Below are 21,578 nucleotides of genomic sequence, written 5' to 3'. Positions count from 1 at the left end.
CCCTGCTGCCTCTTTAATTAAATTCTGCTCCATAACTTAATATTACTTTTGCCCACTCAGAAGCCTCCTTTACCTACAGTGGCTAAAGAATTAGTGACTCAGAATTAGCACAGTGTCAACTAACAGATCTCCTTTCTTCCAAGCACTAACATTTTCAGGTCTCTCATCCTACTTGACAGCAAGATGCCTCACAAGAATACTACCCTTTGGTCCCCCAAGCTCTCTCTAAGGAGTTTCTTAAGCTATTCCAGAAGAACAGAAGCCCGTCAATTGAGGAGGACATGATATAATCCTCTAGGGTATATTTAACTCTCTGAGGAGCAAAGACATTGAGACCAAAGGAATAAGGATGAATCAAAGATGTTCAACTAGAATTATATTAAAAAATGGTGCCCTCTTACCACGTAAGTCTTCCTGGAGACTGCATCTAAGAAACCACTTTAAAAGAGAGCCCTTCCTTTCCAGGACAGCACTGAAATGTGAGAGACATGAGTTCTGGGGGGATGACTCTCTGATGTGGACCAGTTAAATGTATAATCATCAGTACAGGCAAAACTCTTACCTTGAGATGGCCTTTTCTGGGTGGGACAGATTGAGGGCTAGTTGGGTTAGAAATAAGCTACCCTGTCCCTGATGGGAAGAATCACAGAATCTGTGCTCAGCATAGCCTGGTATCAGTACTCATATGTCCAAATTCACATGGGACTCATTTCTCATCCTCTGCTATTCTCATATAAGATATTATCTTATCTAATGATAATTTAGTAAATGTTTCTGATGGAGGCTGACAAGACCCACAAACAACAATATTCATGAAGAGGAATTGACAAAATTCCTCTATTAATCCTGACCCCAAAAAGAGAATCTTTGTCTAGAGCTCTCCAGGCCCCAGACCACTTGTCTGTATACATGGCCACTGTCCAGGAAGGAACTAGTATCATTCATGAGCTTCTCTGCCCCATTGCTCAAGACTTTCTCCCATGAGCTAGGCTGGTGCTCAGCCACCTGGAAGAACTTAGCTACCCGCTGGGGTTTCTCTTACCCCATCAGTGACTGCTAAAGTGCACTAAGCACGCCTATTCTTGTAGTGAGTAGAAGCATGTGTTAACCAGCCAAAATGCCATTTCTTAAGAGTCATGTCCTTACAGATGGGAAACCACCTGGCTCATGAAGCCTCCAGTCCAGTGCCCGGAACCATGCTACCTCTGGCACATTCAGTACCTATTTGTAAAAAGGACAATTTCGAATTGTAATTTCTAAAAGTGCCACTCTACTTAGCAACAGAATCCGCCTGTACTTTACTTATTTAGAGGGACTACCTTGCATCACCCAAGCCATAATAGGCAATTCTGGCCAAAGGGTTATTTATTCTAGGACCCAACTTTGGGTTATTCGTTCAGTAAGTCAAGATATGTTGACTCAAATGGTATCGGGCTCCCACCAAATTTGAGAGGTCCAGATTTTTTATCCCCCTAGTAAACTGGGGTCAATCAGGATGCATGGGAGGGGGAAGCCATGTGAAGGAAGGCTGAGGTCATCAGGGAAGCTGGGGTTGCCTGGGGCTGGAAAATATCTTCCTTTCTATCTGAATACTCCTTCTCAGTCTCCCTTGCTGGATTTTTACCCATTTCACATCCACTAACTCCATCCTGGGCCTTTTTCTCTTCTTCCTCTTCTTCTTCACTTGATCTCAGCAGCTCCGGGTGGGGGTGGGGGGTTAAATTATTATCTCTATGCTGAAGACATTCAAGTCTAATTATCCAGCCCTAATCTCTCTGCTGGCCTCCAGATTTGCATCTTCAAAGTCTAGTACATCTCAAACTGAACGTTGTGTTCCGTAGTCATTTTTGAATCATGTCCAATCCTCCATCATCCCATTTGGGATTTTCTTGGCAGAGATACTTAAGTTCCCACCTTTATCCCCACGATGACACTAAGGCTTACTGACTAAATGGATTATTTCCTATGGATTTTTAGGAATCATGCTAAAGACTAGAAATATAACAATGAAGTTTACATTCTAATTCAGGAAGCTAACACATAAAAGGAGTTGGTGGGGATGAGAGTAGAAAGAGGGAGAGAATAGGAATAAACAGCAGAAAGTCTCCATTTGGGAGTGATGGGGTGAATAAGACCTCAGCAAAAGATCAAATCCTTGGTAACTAAGTAAGCCATAGAGAAAGACAGACTTTATTGAATTTAAGTGGGCCTTAAGGGGCTTTTTTGCTATGGGTCATTGTTGAATTCTAATGCATTGACAAGATTGTCTGGAAACCATATTATAGATGTCAACCTTTTACTATATAAGGCCCTCCCCTCCTCCTTGTTAATTGCTAGTTCTTTAGGAATTTAGATTGCCTTATGACATCAGATCACTATTCCCATTTTTCTCTTTGTTGATGACAAGTTCTTTTTGCCCTCTTATTATAAGTCACAATGGCTAGTTCATTAAACACTTCTGTCTTGTTATGGTGTCTTTCCCCTTACTGATTGCACATTCCAATGGGTAACTTAGCCCACATTTTTCTTTGTTAATCCCTTTTGAAACTTAGCTAGCTGCCAGCAGCATAATAAAATTTTTGCCTCTTGATTTGGAGATATCTAAGCCTATAAATTATTTTGAGACGTCTTATAACACTGGCCTGAAACCCCAATATATTTTTGGGACTCAGCCCCTGCACTTCATCAAAGACAGAAATAAAAAAATCTAGATGGGATCAGAGCCAAGAAAAAATAAAGGAAAAATTGGGGAGTTGGTTATTACCTTTTTTTCATAGAAATGTGGACTGTTTAAATAATAATTTTATAGAAAGTTGACTTTTTATTTTTATAATATTTTCATTTTCCCCAATTATATGTCAAAACAATGTTTAAAACATTTTAGCGAAGTTTTGATTTCCAACTTCTATTCCTTTCTCCTTCTCTGAGATGGTAAGCAATCTGATATAGTTTATACATTTAATACATTTTCATGTTAATGTTATTACCATTTAAATTAAAGGTGACTAAAAACAGTCAGTTTATTGGAGTTGTTTGAAGAGACCAACAAAAAGCTATTAGCTGACCAGAAAGTTTTTGGCTGCTGGTTCCTGATTCTGGATGAGCTGAATGACAATAGCAATTTCAGTTATTGTCATAAAGTTTACTTAAGGCTGAGGAGAACTTTCTGAAATATTTATTTTGCCATTGTCTGACTTGGTTTGAAAGGGAGAAGTAAAATAAGGGAAAGAAAGCTACTGCTATTACTTTCTGCTTAAGAAAGGAAGACTACTTGCAGGTTGCAGTGCCCATAGAATGAACCTGAGAATGTTTACTGTAAGCTCAATTGTGTTTGGACAAAGAAGCTTCCAGATGAGTATGTGTTAGTTGGCCTGTTTATATAACTCAGAGGATTGATGAACTTTGATGTTTTCTTAAAGTGAATGAATTATTAAGAAGCAACCTTTTTGATTTTAAGTTGAAGGAACTTGCAAGTGTTGTTTGGTAGAGAAGTGGTTTTCTGTGGTTCATGATGGGGATTCTAATTGTTGCCCCCAGCCCAAACCTCCCCTTCCCTAGCCCAAACTCCACAGAAATCCTCAATCACTACCTGATAGATATAGGTATAGTCTACATGGTCTATAATTCCATCATCCATCAAAGCTAGACATATCATAGAAATCAACCAATAAGAAAGTATCACCAACAGAATGTAGACTAGGACATTAAACCATAAACTTTAATTAATCTTTTCTCTGATGTGTCACCTGTGCACTACCCTTCTTTGTTATTCTTTGGGTGAACTTATGAAATCAAGATAATTATAATATCATTATCATACACTAATGCTCTCTCAAGTGGGCTTTTCTGGATGCATCACATGCACAATTCCATAAAAGTTTTAGGACCTTCCCATGTTAGCAAACTCCTCCTGTAACCTCAAAATCTACATATATTGTAATGTAATCAGATTCTTGCTTTATTGGGCTGTTGACTTCTCCTAATTCTTGGTAAATTCTTAACAAAAGCACAGTCTTTTTGAGTGTATGGTTCTCAATTAATGTTAATGTTTTTACTTTATTTGACGATGACCTGAGTCCTGAGTTTTTTCAAAGATAGCACCACAAATTATCTGCTTGAACCCCAACAGTTCAGATGTCACTCAACTGTCCAGGAACATCACAGCTCAAATTGTAGAACAAGCTCATGCTTCCTTTATGGGTTCCTTTAAGTTTTTTTAAGTATGTGCCCAATATTTCCATAAATATTGAATACAGTGGTGGAAAAATGTTACTCAGATTTACATGTGGATTGTAATATATAATTATTTATGTACCTGCTTTAATATGAGTACTTCTATTATGATGTAAAAAACGATAAAAGAATGCAGAGAGGCAGAAATAGTAAATGCATTTTTTTTAGATCACAATGCAATAAAAATTACATTCAATAAAAGGTTAGGAGAAAATAGACCAAAAAGTAATTGGAAACTAAATAATCTCATCCTAAAGAATAAATGGGTGAAACAGCAAACCATAGATCAATCAATAATTTCATCCAAAAAAATGACAACAATGAGACAATATGCCAAAATTTCTGGGATGCAGCCAAAGTGGTAATAAAGGGAATTTTTATATCTATAGATGCTTACTTGCATAGAGAAAGAGAAGATCAATGAATTGGGCTTGCAACTAAAAAAGCTAGAAAGTCCCCAATCAAATACCAAACTTGAAATTCTAAAAATAAAAGATCAATAAAATTGAAAATAAAAAACTATTGAATTAATAAATAAAAGTAAAAGTTGGTTTTATGAAAAAACCAACAAAATAGATAAACCTTTAGTTAATTTGATTAGAAAAAGGAAAGAGGAAAATCAAACAGCCTCAAAAATGAAGAGGAAAATAGAGCAATAATTAGGAGTTACTTAGCCCAACTTTACACCAACAAATTTGACAACCTCAGTGAAATAGAGGAATAATCACAAAAATATAGATTGTCCACATTAACAGAAAAGGAACTAAATTACTTAAATAGTTCCATTTTAGAAAAAGAATCAACTCCCTAAGAAAAAAATCCCTAGAGCCAGATGGATTTATATGCAGATTCTACCAAACATATAAAGAACAAGTAACTCCAATACTATAATAAACTATTTGAAAAAATAGGGAATGAAGGACTCCAACCAAACTCCTTTTATGACACAGACATGGTACTGATACATAAACCAAGTAGAAGGAAAATAGAGAAAGAAAATTATAGACCAATCTCCCTAATGAATATTGATGCAAAAATCTTAAATAAACTATTAGCAAAGAGATTACAGAAAATCATCCCCAGGATAATACACCATGATCAAGTAGGATTTATACCAGGAACACAGGGCTGGTTCAATATTAGGAATAATAGGGATAAAATGGAACCATTCCCAATAAGATCAGGAGTGAAACAAGGTTGCCTATTGTCACCATTATTATTTAATATTACATAGAAATGTAGTGTTCCTGTTGGTTTTCTGGAAGTCTCTGGGGCAACATTCTGTATGGAATGGAAAGATGAGATGAAGTACTTACAGGATTGTGTGAATACTTTTTCTTTATTTTATTTTCATTATTTCTGTATCTCCCTATAACCTATGTGTAGGCCTCTATTTACTTAAACTCAGACTAGTTACAGACATATTTACTTAACCTAAACTGGTGGCATTTATCAATGTTTGACATTATTTAGCCTATTAGTTTAAACACTGTCAGCTTAGTTATCTGCTGGTTTGTAGTTTCCTAAAAAGCAGGTAATTTCAGGAAAACTGAAACATTCTATTCCCATCTTTTTGGCAGCAATATTCAATGAGGAGACCCCATACTTCTTAATGCTTTCTAATTTGTGGTGCAATCTCTTGTAACAAAAACCTATATAAATGATGTGTATACACAAAGTCTTGGGCCCTCCTGCTGTGAGTCCCTTTGTCTCTCATGGCCGGACTGTGCCCCCCCTCCCCCTTTCATGAATTGCTGTAATAAACAACCTTTTCTGCTTTCTACTTTGAGTGAACTCTGAGTAGTCATTTTGGGTAAGGATCTTTTGCTTCCCACACACTTCTTTTCAGGACAGTAATCACCACAAGAATAGCCAGGTGTTAAAGTTCAAATTCTTTATTTTATTCTTCAAAATCTTGTCTCCTTCTCTGGGGCTTCGGCTAGGTTTCTGGAGGTCCTTCCAATGGGCCTTGGTCTCAGTGGAGAAATGCAGAAGGCCAGCCACCATGGTGATGTGAGATGGAGTGGAGTGAATGTTTCTCCTGGGCTCTGAGAGCTTGAGCTTCCGCCTCCAGTCCTCTGTCTTCTCCAAGTCTCACTCTGGCTGAATTTGTCCCACTTTATATCCTTTGGAAATAAGAGAAGAAAAAGAAACGAAAGGAATTAGAGTAGTCAATGAGGAAACCAAATTATCACTCTTTGCACATGATATGTTGGTTTACTTAGAGAACCCTAGAAAATCAACTAAAAAATTATTAGAAGTAATCCACAACTTTAGCAAAGTTGCAGGATACAAAATAAATCCACAAAAATCATCAGCATTTTTATACATCACTAACAAAATCCAACAGTAAGAGATACAAAGAGAAATTCCATTTAAAATGACTGTTGATAAGATTAAAATATTTGGGAATCTATCTCCTGAAAGAGGGTCAGGAACTATATGAGCAAAACTACAAAATACTTTCCACACAAATAAAGTCAAATCTAAGCAATTGAATAAATATCAAGTGCTCTTGGATAGATAGGTTGAGTGAATACTACCTAAACTAATCTATTTACTGAGTGCTATACCAAACAAACTCCCAAGAAACTATTTTGCCTAGAAAAAGTAACAACAAAATTCATCTAGAATAACAAAAGATCAAGAATTTCAAGGGAATTAATGGGGGAAAAAAAAGCAAATAAAGGTGGTCTAGCTTTTTAAGCTTGATCTAAAACTATATTATAAAGTAGAGGTTATCAAAACCATTTGGTACTGGCTAAGAAATAGAGCAGTTGATCAGTGGAACACATTAGGTTCACAAGATAAAATAGTCAATGATTATAGTAATCTAGTGTTTGACAAATGCAAAGACCGCAGCTTTTGGGATAAGAATTCACCATTTGACAAAAACTGCTTGGAAAATTGGGAACTAGTATGGCAGAAACTAGGCATTGACCCATACCTAACACCTTATGCCAAGATATGATCTAGACATAAAGAATGATATTATAAACAAATTAGAAGAACATAGAATTGTTTATCTCTCAGATCTGTGGAAAAGGAAAGAATTTGTGACCAAAGAAAAACTAGAGATCATTATTGATCACAAAATAGATAATTTTGATTATATCAAGTTAAAAAGCTTTTGTACAAACAAGACTAATGCAGACAAGATTAGAAGGGAAAACATTTTTACATTCAAAGGTTCTGATAAAGGCCTTATTTCCAAAATATATAGAAATTGATTCAAATTTATAATTCAAGCCACTCTCCAATTGAGAAGTGGTCAAAGAATATGAACAGACAATTTTCAGATAAAGAAATTGAAACTATTTCTAATCATATAAAAGGTTCTCTAAATCACTATTGATCAAAGAAATGCAAATTAAGACAACTCTGAAATACCACTCAGATTAGTATCTCTCTCAGAGATTGTCTAATCTAATGTTGCAGGGGATGTGGGAAAACTGGGACACTGATACATTGTTTGTGGAACTGTGAATGGATCTAGCCACTCTGGAGAGCAATTTGGGACTAAGCTCAAAAAGTTATCAAACTGTGCATACCCTTTGATCCATCAGTGCTACTGGGTTTGTATCCCAAAGATATATTAAAGGAGGGAAAGGGATTCACATGTGCAAAAATGTTTGTGGCAGTCCTTTATGTAATGGCAAGAATCTGGAAACTGAGTGGATGCCCTTCAATTGGAGAATGGTGGGTAAATTGTAGTACATGAATGCTATGAAATATTATTGTTCTGTAAGAAATGACCAGCAGGATGATTTTAGAAAGGCCTGGAGAGACTTACATGAACTGATGCTGAGTGAAGTGAGCAGAACCAGGAGATCATTGTACACGGCAACAACAAGTCTATATTACAATCAATTCTAATGGACGTGGCTCTCTTCAACAATGAGAGGATTCAGACTAGTTCCAATGGTATTGTGTTGAAGAAAGCCATCTACACCTAGAGAGAGGCCTGTGGGAACAGAGTGTGGACCACAACATAGCATTCTCACTCTCTCTGTTATTTGTTTGCATTTTTTCTTCCTGTTTTTTTTTCTTCCTTTTTGATATGATTTTTCTCATGCAACAAGATAACTGTAAATATGTATACATATATTGGATTTAACATATATTTTAACATATTTAATATGTATTGAACTGCCTGCCAGCTAGGGGAGGAGGTGGAAAGAAGGAGGAGAAAATTTGGAACAAAAGGTTTTGCAAGGATCAATGTTGAAAAATTACCCATGCATAGTTTTGTAAATAAAAAGCTTTAATAAAAAAATGATGAAGGGAATGAATTCAGAAACCTGGGAAGACCTATATGAACAGATACAAGATATAAGTGAGTAGAACCAAGAGTACAATCTTCACAGTATTAGCAATATTGTAAGGATAATCAATTGTGAAAGACTTAGTAACTCTAATCAATAAAATGATCTATCACAATTCCAAAGGACTCATGATATAAAATTCTATCCACCTCCAGATGAATAAATAGGATTCAAGAGTTCATCTTATATTTTTCCTTTATCTCTCTTTTTTTTTCTTTTTAAATTCAGAACATGGCTAATTCAGAAATGTTTTGTATGATTATAAATGTATAATGAATATTGTAATTCTTGATTTTTCAATGGATGGGAGGGGGCATATGGAGAAATAGAATGTAGAACTGAAAATAAAAAGAAAATTTAAAAATGTGAGTACTTATAATATTATTTCTTTCACCATATTACTAAGAATTTAATTTTTAATTCTACACATATTATAGATGTAAATGATTGTCTAAATAAAAATGCTAAATAGGGCGTTGATGTAAAATGGTGAATAAGGAAGTAAATTTCCTTTAAGCAGGGTTATTCCTAGAGTCCTGAGAAAATTTTGTAGTGGTGGTATTTCTGTGGAATTCCAGATCTGCCAATGTGAAAGCAGGTGGGACTGAGTGAATCAATGAAGTGTCTGCACCCTCTTTATAAGTATAATAGTGATTAACCTGGTTCTGTTGCTTAAAGACTAGATACCCCAGTAACCTTATGGGGATTTGAGGGCATCTAGTGTTTCTGCCATTGGATGAAGTTACTATCAATGATATTTCTCTCAATTTTAGGGGTTCCCCCTGTCCTCCATTTCCATTTCACCACTTAACAATTAGATTAATTTTTACAAAGGAATATTCCTTTCAAAAGTCAACAAATAGACAATCATCCTTCCCCCACCCCAAACAAGCAGGGCTATAATCTCCCCTTCAATACTTCAGTCTCTAGAGAAGAGAAGGTTCACAGCTTAACTCAGTTCCTATGTAGCACAGATCTACTTCTGACATCTCAAGACCTTCTTGATGGGCGGTAGCAACGTCCAGCTTGGAGTCTTTCATCCAAGGTTGTCATGGCTCAATCATGGTCAGTGACTTTGTTGCCCATCCCTAGAACTGAAAAGAGTAGCAAACAGACCAAATCCCAAGCCAATTTCTCTAGCACCCAGGGCCTAAAAGGAGCTCTCTATGGCTTATAAACCTTTCAACCCTTCTTGGGCACTCCTGAAAAGAAAGAATATCCCAGTCTAGTAGATTTAAAGCCACAGCCTGTGCTCCTTGTGAGCCCTGGAAGCTGGGCTCTGATACCTCCCCCTTGGGTGTCTCCACATTCAGTGATGGGGTAAGCACAAAGCAGAGTATTGATGTGAAACTAAAGCCAGGAAAGTCTGAGGTCAAATCCTGCCTTGGACACTTAACTAGCCATGTGACCCTGGATAAGACTCCTAGTCTTATAATTCTCATTTGTAAAGTGGAGATAAAAAATAACACCCCCTTCATAGGGCTATTGGAAAAAACCAAATAAGTTGACATGAAAAGCGCTTTGCAAATTTTCGCATCGTAGAAATGATAGTTATTATCATGATTTACTAAATATCTCCCCAACTTCTTTGACAAGATTCTCCTTCCCTTAAAGTATAGATCTGTATCTCAGAATAAGAGTCCATTATGGATATTTTACAGAGGAATTATGGGAAGTCAGAAACAAAACTAGCACAAAATAAGATAATAAAATTTATTGTTAAATAATAGTCCTGCCTCCAAGAAAGCATGGTGCATCCCTGAAAGACAGCCCTGGGATTGCAGGAAGATGTACACGATTCTTGATTGGCTGAGAGAATTTTGGGAGAGGAAAGAATAGAGATGGAGCAAAAAAAAGGGGGGGGGAGGGCTAACTATGAATGTTGGACAGGAGACTTCCTGAAGCTGTACTCTTCTTAGGAGAAGCCAGAATTAAGCATGTCTGTATACTGTTGGCGCTTTCATGTCTGTAATCTCCTGGGATTGAGCAGAGATGCTTGCTCCTGTGTTGCTGAGCCTCCCTGACACCTGGGAGAGCTCCCAATTGTTCTTTAACTGCTTGCCTTGATAATTATGTTGCCTTGGTATCTGTGTAATAAACATTTGGTGGGAAGGGGATAATGTGGCTAAGATTAAGTTGCATGGTACCCTTTATGTCTGTCCCCAGGAATTATTTCTCTATCCCTCCCAAGGGTCCACAAAGTAGTTCCTAGACTGAACATCAAAAGAGAATCAGGTACAAACATCCAGTGTGGGTCAAACGGACTTCATTCTAGGCAAGTACCGCTCTCTGAGAGAGCAATGAAAACTAGATATCTCTATCATCTTCCTACTCAAACTAAATCAGTTCTCAGTTTTCTCATCTGTAAAATGGGGATAAAAACAGACCTGCCTCAAAGTATTACTGTAAAGATTAAATGACAGTATTTGTAAAGCTTTTCAATTCTTGCATTGTTTTATAACTGCTAGTAGTTCTTAGAAACCCAGATCTGATTAAAAATTCATTAGGTTGAACCAAATGATTCTTGTTATACTCAACTGATGAAATCAAGAAGGGATGGCAGTATTAATTAATCATTTTTAATGCTTATGACTTTTACCTTTTAAAGCTGTAAGTGCCAATTTGGAAAAATACTGAACTCAATCTAGATTATATTTGATTTCTAAAACAGTTAGAACTAATCCTTTCCTTATTCCTGTGACAATTATCAGGGTAATGGTATGATTCATTCCTTGACCTTGGAAACTTTAAAAGCAGATTTAAATTCTAATGTTTTCAGGACTAAAAGACTTCAGTGATGAGAAAAGGTGATATTCCTTTATTTGTATATCCAGCACGTGCTCTTGTTGCTGTTCTGTTGTATCCAATTCTTCATGTCCCCATTTCCTTGTGGCAATACTGAAATAATTTACAACTCCTTCTTCGGTTCTTTTTACATCTGAGGAAACTGAGGCAGAGTTAAGTTATTTGACCAGAATTACACAGCTGATTAATGCCTATGGTCAAAATTGATAAATCCAATTCCAATGGGTTCCAAGCCCAGGTTTCTAATGACTTCATCACCCGGTTGCCTATCTGGCTAAAGGTCGCAGAGCAACTTGTCAATGACCACTATTTTTAATAATAATAAGAGCTTAAAAATGGTGGTCATTGACAAGTTGTTCTGCGACCTTTAGCCCTTTGACCTCTGCTTGTCCTTCCGGGTTCATCATTCCTCTCCGGTTTCATTCATTCCTAACACCACCTTACTTTGACTATCATCAGTCAGTTGCACGTAAGTAATAATTTCGTGGATTTGTAACCAGTTCCTTATAATAAGTTATCATGAATATCAGCCACCAACCACCGTTTACTTAGGCTGATACAGGAAACACAAAAACAATTATCTCGGGTAATTTACAATCAAACGGGGAGCTGTATGTACAAGATACTTCCACAAGATCGTTTAAGAACATAAAATATTCCGTCGACCACAAAAAGTTGTGTAAGTGGGAGCCCCTATTACTGTTATGGTTGGTAATATATGATGCTTAGAATAGTATAATGGCAACTTCTTCCCAAACGCGGAAATCCAAACCAAGAGCAGCACACACCAGCGGATCGGGCACTTGCAACAGGTTAGAAACTCGGATGCCAGCAGTTGTGACTGACGGCAGTTCCCCTCAAGAACATCGATGCGGCCCCCCCCCCCCCCCTCCCGGGGGAGAAGCACACAGTCCAGTAGAAACACAGGCCTAAGAAAGCAGGTCTTGGCAGATCACATTTATTTTAAAAAGTTTACATCACTGGAAAAAAAAAAATAAACCCGCTTTTACTCTTTTAAGCTAATGAACACCTGAGGCGCGTTATTTTCACACTGCTCCTGAACCTCGGTATTTTGTGTAAGATTTGACTATAGGGCTCGGTGCGGATTATGCACGCGCCCGGCCGGATTAGGGAATGCAGCGCTGCGTCTTTAAGGGGAGGGGGGACCCGCGCAGCCCTGCACACGATGCCCAGGGCTTGCCAGAACAAGATGTCTGCAAGGCCGGATCCCCTGGAGAATCCCGGGTCGCTAGCGTTCCAGCGCGCCAGAGAGAGCGAGCCGCCCGCGGTGGCCAGGTGGGTCCGTCCGGAAGCCCAGAAATGGGTTGCAAAGCGGGACGGGGTTCGCGTTCGTTTGGGGCTTTTATTGTTGTTGTTTCTCGAAGGCAGGAACTGTTCCCCCTCCCTCCTCCGCCCCCATTTGTACCCCTGCTACCTTTCTCGCTGCGTGCGGTTAAGAGAAAAGTTTGCACGTCCTGCCTCTGGATTTGTCCCGGAGCTGTGGCTTTTCGGGCTCGGCGGTAAGTAGGCTTTTAATGAACTTTAAGTTGTATTCTGTCGTTGCCGTTGCTCCTGGGGTAGTTTGCTTGGAGGAAAGGGTAGGCAGCGGAAACTCCGCGGCGTTTACTTGCCCTGCCCCTGGACTCGCTCTTCCTTTTGCTCCAAGTGAGTTACAGCTTCCCACGAGCCGGCGTGTAATAAACATTTGTTGGATTGTTGCTGCGGTTCTTGTGGCGGCTGTTTGTTGGGGGAAGGAGGTGCGGAGGGAGCTCGGGGACGTTGCAAGCTCGGCTCTTGCATGGGTTCTTCCCTTTTGTTCCGATAGCTTTAGGTTAACTTCAAATACACGCTCCCGGAAGGCGTTTCCCTGGCCCGGGATGCTGCGCTTAGTCCGTAGTAAGCACTCACCACAGGTTTATTAAATTGGATTATCGCTGTGCTTCTTGTGACTTTTGTTACTCTTTACTGGGGGTTGGCGGGAAATTTTCAAAGTTAGTTCCTGGATTTTGCCCTGAGTTAGTCAGCTCTCGGCAGTAGAAAGCGGTCTCCCGGACACTCCCGGACGGCTTGGGACGAAGTTGGCGCTTCCTCGCGGCCTGTTTTAGAACTTGGGTGGCCCGACCACTTCCCCACTCGCGGGATTCCTGGGGAGCTCTGAAGAGGGGGAAGGTGACGTGGTCCAGACGGCCTGGCTAGGCCCGCAGCCGCCACGGGAGCCACGAATGGCCTTGGCCTGGGGCCAGACCACGGAAAGTGAAAGTTAATGCCCACTGTCCCGGGACTGGCAGTAACTGGTAAGAGCAGTTCTCTGGTCCGGGAAGATGGTCAGAATGGAAGAGCTTGCCCGGGACTCCTGTCAGTTTACCGCGGGACGGACGCGGCGGGACTTAGTAAATCTCGGGGTGCCCTCGTGTCAGCCATGAATTAATAGCACATTTTACTTTTCGGGGCTGGAGGGGAATGGGCCCGGATTCCTAGATCCAGAGCCATACGGAGACCCTCTAGTCCAGTTCCTTCCTTTTGTAAATGTGAAACTAAGGCCCAAGGAGGAAGTGAGTTCATATTCATACTGAGTAAAAAGATCAGAGGTGAGATTTGAAACCAGATTCTTGAACCGCAAGGCATTGCCTTCAGTAGAAGCGTTTCCTTAGCTTTTGCTAGTGTTTATTTTTTTCCTTTAAAAAATGATAGAAATGAGTTTCTCACCTCTCTCTAGCTTGACTTGTGAATTTCCAAATTTGCTACCATTGCCCTTAATCTTACTATTAAAAATATCCATTTTGCTCTCCAATTCAAATGATGGGTTAGCCTTTTGCTCTTTAAGTGTAAGTGACTGAGAAATCTTAAGTGCTTATTGACACCACCTTGAAATCCCCCCCATGTTCTTTGATACTAAATCATTTTGGCCTGTACTGTGACTGGAACCCAATTCAGGGCATATGGTATTAGAATGTTTCCTCCCTTTCATATCTGAAGTGTAACTACTTTGCACTACTTGAGTTAGTATCTGATGTGGCAGAAATCTTTTTAGTAAGTGGGGTTCGGCTCCTCAAAAAAAAAAATCAAGACATCAAAGAATTTTCCATTTGTTGTGAGGCCTTTATGAAAATTTCTTATAGAACAAGGAGCCTCGGTTTGGTCTTTTATATGAGACTAAATGACTCTGCCATGCTAGACTTTTACTCTTCTGAGGGATGAGGGAGGTGTCTTTTCTTCACTCCTACCTGTTCCTGCTTTCTGTATTACTCTCATCATTAGGATCCTATGACTAGCACCACAATTCTATTTAATATCAGTTTTTACAGGGGGGTATTTACTTTTAGGATAACAAGAACAAATGCACATTGTTCCCTTCAACTACTCAGTGTTCTTCCCTGCATCACCCTGATGTCTGGAAAATAGGCTCAAAATTTAATCCTTACGTAGCATGAGCTCCCTTGTTGTCTTAGCTACCATAGGCCCAAACCCTAAATGTCCCTCTCCCAAAGGTTACTTCTTGCCTCTTGAGGCACTGAGGCAAAACCTGGCTTGTATTCTCATTCTCAGAGTCCTGTGGAGTGGGTGCTCTCAATTTTTGCAAACTCCTAATATCAGAGACTCCAATCACTTCACACATAATAGAAAGAACAAAACATAAAAGCCAGGGGCCAAGGTCTGTTTCCTAGGGCCATCGTGGCTTTATAGCATGGTCTCTTAGATAACACAGGGAGGCAAGGAGTCTTTAAATGAATGAAAAAGAAGCATCCAGTGCTGAACCAGACCTATTTGATGTGCGCTTTTGAATATGCAGCCAATTCTTCTCAACCATGCGGTTTAGCCAATCAGGAGCATTTACAGAATGTCTGTGAATGATCCACAATCTTTGCAGCATTTAGAATCATCATGATTCTCTTAGAAGCCAGCCCTCTGAATTGCTAGATGCAGAAAGAGAGTTTACTAAAAAATAAATCAGTCCCAAGGATTTTTCTCTTTAAAGGTGAGGAATGGGTTTGGCTTTTCTTGTGTCTACCACAATGTTTGGCACAGAAATGTTTGCTGATTTAATGTTTGCTGATTGATTGACTATAGTGTTGGTATAGGACAGGCTTCTATATTCGTGGTTCTACTTGGCGTAATTGCAGCTAAGAACAACGATAATTTAAAATATGGAAGAAAGTCAGAAAATATTTTATAAAGATGAATTTAAAACAGAAATACAAAAAAAGATAAATTTTGCCATTTTCACTCATTTCATCATAAATACCTCAGACTTTGAACCATAGAAATAGACTAAGTAAGAAAATAGACCGAACCTAATTAACATTATTTTGGTTCTCAGGCAGTCTAGGTCTCTTATAATTTGCTTAGTAAGCTCTCTGTTTAACAAGATATATATGAAGAAGCACCTAATACTGTTTATCCTGCTCCAACAAATATTTCTTTGATACAGTTAATTTTCTGAACTATATATGATTTATCTCTTTAAAGCAGATATTTCTTAGAATGAGGGCTTAGGGCTTTTTTGTTTTTTGTTTTTTCATATTCCCATATTCTTGTACCTTGCTAGTAGCCAGAGTATTTTCTTTGATTTTGTTGCATAAATAAGCTGTTGTATAAAATCTAACTGCACTCATAACCATTTATTTGCTCTGTGTTCATCCCCCTTGCTTGTGAGTTATAAATCTGTTGACTTGAGTGACTTTGTCTTAGAATTGTTTCTTTTAATTTCCATAGTATTCCACAGTATTATAGAAAGTGGAAATAAGCACTATTGTTTTCCCATCAGTGCAGTCAGTGAATTTGGTTTCATTACTAAAGACACCCATGCTTTTCTGTTGGTGCATGTAGTCTTTATTTGTTGGGTTTTGCTGCCAGAAATGTGACTGGCTTCACATCTCTCTACACGTTCAGACAGGCATAAAATAACACAGGCTAGTGAGCAAGTATGGTGTTTCTTCTGCCTGTAACTCTTGATCTTCTGTGACCATTTATTTTATTGTAATGCTTGCTGACTTGACATACTTAAATGCTATTCACTGAAATATTAGAATTTCCAGAACATTTAGATGGTTTATGAGTCAGTGGAATAGAATATTTTGAGTAAACATATGGTTGCCATACCTGTGTAAGATGCAGCAATGAATTACTGACTTTGCTTAGAAGGTAAAGCAGATCCTTGCCATTTGGAAAAGATGCACCATTTTAGTAATATATTTTGTGTATAAAATAGAAACCTTACTTTTAAAGTGGCAGCCACTTCTTTCCTTTGGCTGTCATCTTAGAAATGAGGTTTCTCTTTATTTCCAGCAGAATATGCACAAGAGAACAACACATCTATCAGATTCTCTAAGATGACAGGAAAAGATAATGATAAATGTTGGAGGGAATATGGGAAAGCTGGGACATGATACGTTGTTGGTAGAGTTGTGAACTGATCCAGTTATTCTGGAGAGTAATTTGGAACTTTGCCTAAAGGGTTATAAAAGTGTGCACACACTTTGAACCAGCAGTGTCAATGCTACTCTTTTGGGTCTGTATCCCAAAAAGACAACAAGAGGGGAAAAGAACCACATGTGCAAAAAGTAGCTGCTCTTTTTGTGGTGGCAGGGAATTGGAAATTCAGGGGAAATCCCTCAATTGGGGAATGGTGAAGAAGTTATAGTAAGTGAATGTAATGGATATTATTGTTCTATACAAAATAATGAGCAGGCTGATTTCAGAAAGGCCTGGGAAGACTTATATGAACTGATGCTGAGTGAAGTAAGAAGAGTTAGGAGAACATTGTACAGAGTAAAAACAAGGTTATGTGGTGATCAACTGGGATGAACTTAGCTCTTTTTAGCAATACAATGATTAAGAACAATGCTGATAGATTTGGGAAGGAAAGTGCTGTTCGCATCCAGACTATGGATTGAAACACTATTTTCACCTTTTTTTGTTTTTGGGGTTTTTTTTGTTGTTGTTGTTTGTATTTTTTCTCATGATTTTTCCCTTTTGTTTTGATATTTATTTTACAATGTGACTAATACAGAAATATGTCTGAAATGATTGTACATGTAAAATCTTTATCAGATTGCTTTCTGTCTTGGAGAGGAAGAAAAAATTGAAACTTAAGATCTTACAAAGGTGAATGTTGAAAATCATCTTTACATATAATTGGAAAAATAAAATGATATTGAAATTTGAAAAAAAAATCATGAGAAAATCTGGAATACTTAACAACTAAGTGATGCAGTGGATGGTAGAGCCTCCCATTACAAGAGCCTACGTCAAATTCAGTAATTACCTTTCCTTGTATGATACAACAATACAATACCCCTTTGATGTGGTTAAATGATGCAGGATGCTGTTCATCATTGACTGTGTAACCTGAATCCTGCCTTCCTATATAGCTATATAAGGACATAATATTTCCCCCCCAAAGTTGAAACTGCTAGTATCTTCTTTGCAAGTTCTAAGCCATTTTTTCCTTAGTCTGGCTCTCCAGCTCTTTAGATATTTAATTTGTGGACCTGCTAGTAGATAAGATTCTCCCAGGGACCTCATTTGTCAAGAGGTGTCAGACGGGGGATGACTGGAACTTCTCTCACAGCCGTAGAACCAGCCATCATTCAGGACCACTGAGCTTCATCACAAGGTAAGAGTATGACCTAATTAGCCTCCTAGTATATACCATGCTCTCTCCAAAGAGGAAAGAACAATCATTTTTCTCATATTAATCATGTAAGAAACCAATGAATTGAGTGGATTTAACTGAGTAGGACTGTGGGAGTAGAAATTGGTTTTGTTGTCATAAAGCTTAACAAACTCTTTACATATCTATTTTCTTTTCCCACTCTCTCCTATTTTATTTACTCCCTATAGAGGAAATTTTCTTTAATCAGGATTAATTGACCAGTATTGTCTGACCACTTAGCAGTTGTACCTACTACCCAAGAAATAATCAGGAAAAGTAGAAAAATCAAGGTTTAAATGTATGAACCTGGTAGTTGAGTGGAATGGAATTTCTCTCCTGGCAGGCACTAGGACTGTGGACCTGTCACTGAGCCTTGGATTCCTTTGCTTTTTCTCCTTCTCTGACACATTATTGTGACCACTCCTTTTCTTTTCCTTTATTCCTGTCTGTGTAATCTGCCATGATTAAGATTGGACTTGGAGATAGAATTTCTCATTGCTAGATCTTTTTTAGTACAATCTGTGAGAATTGAGACTCCAGTTCAGCCTGAAAGCTAGTATGAATCACAGGTATCCAATAAAATAGTTTTAGTCATAGTTCTTTCTTGCTCAAGTGATCAAGATCTTCCCTTATTCCCTACTACTGGTTTGTCTCCTTAGCCTTTGAATTAGGTAAGCCTGTACGGATCCAAGTGGTGGGGACCAGTTGAATGTTCCTTTAAATATGACAAATCAACTTAACATAGAAAGATCCTAGGAGATTCCCATCTTAAACTGATGAGTAAATTGGTTCCTTTGGGCAGATCAAGTTGAGGGGAAAAGGCAGGAAAACACTAGTGTTAGCTTTAAGGATTCCCTTGAAAATTTTAAGACTAAAGCAAAGAGCTCAAAATTAAGCCAGGAAAAGATCAATCTCATTGTCAAATAGAAGAAGTTCAGTTCTGAATGAACAAGATAGACCCAACCTTATTTTTCATTCCACTTAGTTCCAGTTCCTTTAGGAGGATCAGATACTATTGAAGATCTAATCCTATATAGGTAACAATATTCTTGATAGGTAAAGGCTTTCTAACCCAGGCTCAGTTACACAAATGAATTAAATTACAAGAGGCAGAGTTTAAGTGTAACAAATGACCTGGCTTGGGATGTGTAGATACACTAAGTCATTAATTCCCAATTACATATAGAGAATTTATATCAAATGACTTGCATTTAGTAAAACAGGTTTCATTGCTAACCATATTCAAATGGGATAGAAATTACACAAATATTGCTCTCCCCTAAAATGACTGATTGCAATGAAATTCTCATCCTTAAAACAGAAGAGATTTCTGACTTCAATCTCACAAATGAATAGATTCACATTTTTGTTTCACAAGCTTTTTATCTTTGTCTATTTATTCCCATAGTAATCTGAAATAAGGAGATATTTCAGGGACTTGAATCTTTATTTGTATATAACTGTTAGCAGGCAGATGATCAACCCAAGTTCTAATTTATTTACTTGTTTGGAACATGTATGTCCTTCATATTTGAAGAGGACCAAAATGACATTACTGCATCAGGGTAAGCATACAGTGTGTCCACATGTGGCTTCTCAGACTAGTATGAACTCTGAAGGCCCTACCACAGATCAGGCATAAATAATCCACATGATCACTGCTGGAAAACTGAGTCAAGAGGGTCTTACTTTGACCAAGCCAAGGTCGTTCCCTTGTCTTTTTTTTAGATACAGACATCCATGAGCCACTTGTAGCATTTTTCTCAAATAGTAGATTGCTCACTTCAGATAATTGCACCTGAATTCAAAATTTAGAAGAATATCAGATTACAGATTTTACCATGATAAATTATACCTATTGGTTTTATTAATCCTGTTTAGGGGTGGATACAGTAATAATTATTCTTATAGTGTTGCAATAAGCAATAAAAGTTTTCCAGGACACTCTGTCTCTTTGTCCCTCTGTCTTTGTCAGACAGCCCTCAGGCCAGGCCAGGTATTATATGGAAACAGAACTAAGAAGGTATAGTGTGTGTGTGTGTGGGGGGGGCACTTAGAGCTTTTTCTGTTAACATTAACTGTGGAGTAATAGGTTATTTTCTAGCATGTCATGCTCCCATGGTTGAGAGGATCTCCTTAATCTTTGCTCAGTTTCCTCCTCCTTTACCAATTCTGCCTTCCCTCTTCTCTTCAAATTCAACTCTCTCTTGACCCTTCCCCTTAATTCCCTGACACCTCCTTCTTCCATGTCATCCCCAGCACTCTACCCCACTCTTGTCCTGCTAAGTTCTTGAAATTTAGAATCTTCCAAACATGGAGCAAAAATCATAGGAATGAGGTTGGGACACCTTAAAATAGTTTTTACCTTCCTTGTAAATGGATTTTAAGAACTATTTGTAGTTATCTTTTCTACATCATGGAGGCTAGAGGCGCAGCACTCCTGTGATCTGGAAAATTTATATAAACTTTTTGGCCTTCTCTTTGAACCAGAGAAGGTCTGACTTATTATGGTATCAGAAGATAAAATTTTGATATATTACAAAATGCTGATATTGATATTGTATAATATTAAATATATTAAAGAGGTTTGAGACTGAATGAAAGTGGATTTATTGCAAATGATGTGACATTTTATGGAAACCTTTAAAAAATATATTGTGTTAGAAACAAACTCTCCTTAATATCAGCCCCTTCTCATTTCTACCTTAGTGGAAATGCCTCCCTGACATTCAGTTCTCTGTAATGGTATGGGCTTCCAATTAGTGTCATTAATTCCACCATCACTTAGTTGTTGGATTTTTTTGTTTGTTTATTTTTAATGTCCAACAAGAGGCTAAGAAAAAGAAGAAACTGAAGAGGGTTGTTTTAGTTCTTCAATTAGAATTACTCCAGAATAAGCATGTAGTTAGATTTGAAACTCCTGTTCCTGTTCAGGGCCCCACAGACAGAGAGAAGCATCCAAGATTAGACATTGGCAAAACAAATCCATAATAGCCAAAAACAGAAAAGAAGGAGGAGGCTTCCCCAGCACCATCCTTTCTTAAATCTCTCTGGTCCCAGAGAAGCTGGCAAATTTCCTGACTGTCTGTGATTGGACCAGGTTGGCCCTCAATAGGACCCTGAAATTCCACATCTGGCACATAATTGGGATTGAGAACTGAGTGTTTTCCTACCTTCTTGACAAATAATCTGGAAGACATAAACTTGTTTTTAATACAAGGTGTAGTGTATGCTGTAGGGATAGGGGAAAAGTCCTATTTTCTACTCTTATTATTGCCCCTTACCCCCAATTTTAATTCATTGGGTCCTTGATCCCAGCAGGTGGTTCCTTCATTGGTATATATTCTGATACTCTAGTAATGAAGGGGGAACACCATCCCAGGCTTCAGAAAAGGTTGGCTCTGCCTTGTGAGTAGCTCTTTCAAATTATATGCTTCTTGGGATAGCACTGGTCAAAATTTACTATAAGACCAACAAACCTTTTCCAACTCTGTTCTCCAGTATACCATCTTAAGGAATTCAGATCAGAGAATCACAGCTGTTATTGAATCAGTGTTATC

At 38.2% G+C, this 21,578-nt stretch overlaps 1 protein-coding gene and 1 long non-coding RNA gene across 6 annotated transcripts in view; one reads left to right on the top strand and one right to left on the bottom strand.

Moving 5' to 3' along the window:
* Positions 1-6,112: 6,112 nt before the first annotated feature.
* Positions 6,113-12,936, bottom strand: LOC141551063 (uncharacterized). The gene is made up of 2 exons (XR_012484772.1): positions 12,799-12,936; positions 6,113-6,359 (listed from the first exon to the last, which is right to left on the bottom strand). It is a non-coding gene; the product is annotated as an uncharacterized LOC141551063 (long non-coding RNA).
* Positions 11,736-21,578, top strand: part of ZBED3 (zinc finger BED-type containing 3) — a 33,627-nt gene continuing 23,784 nt past the window's right edge. For 2 of the 5 annotated variants that reach the window (XR_012484771.1, XM_074282319.1), the window contains exon 1: positions 17,483-17,979. The gene's annotated coding sequence lies outside the window, so the exon portion shown is untranslated. Of the gene's footprint in view, positions 11,833-12,348; positions 12,660-12,778; positions 12,884-17,482; positions 17,980-21,578 lie in introns of those variants that run through there. The other 3 variants (XM_074282323.1, XM_074282320.1, XM_074282321.1) reach the window with 3 other exon arrangements.

Source organism: Sminthopsis crassicaudata, chromosome 1 (genome assembly GCF_048593235.1).
Source record: "Sminthopsis crassicaudata isolate SCR6 chromosome 1, ASM4859323v1, whole genome shotgun sequence".
NCBI classification, from domain to species: Eukaryota; Metazoa; Chordata; class Mammalia; order Dasyuromorphia; family Dasyuridae; genus Sminthopsis; species Sminthopsis crassicaudata.
This window is presented reverse-complemented; position numbering and strand designations above follow the sequence as displayed.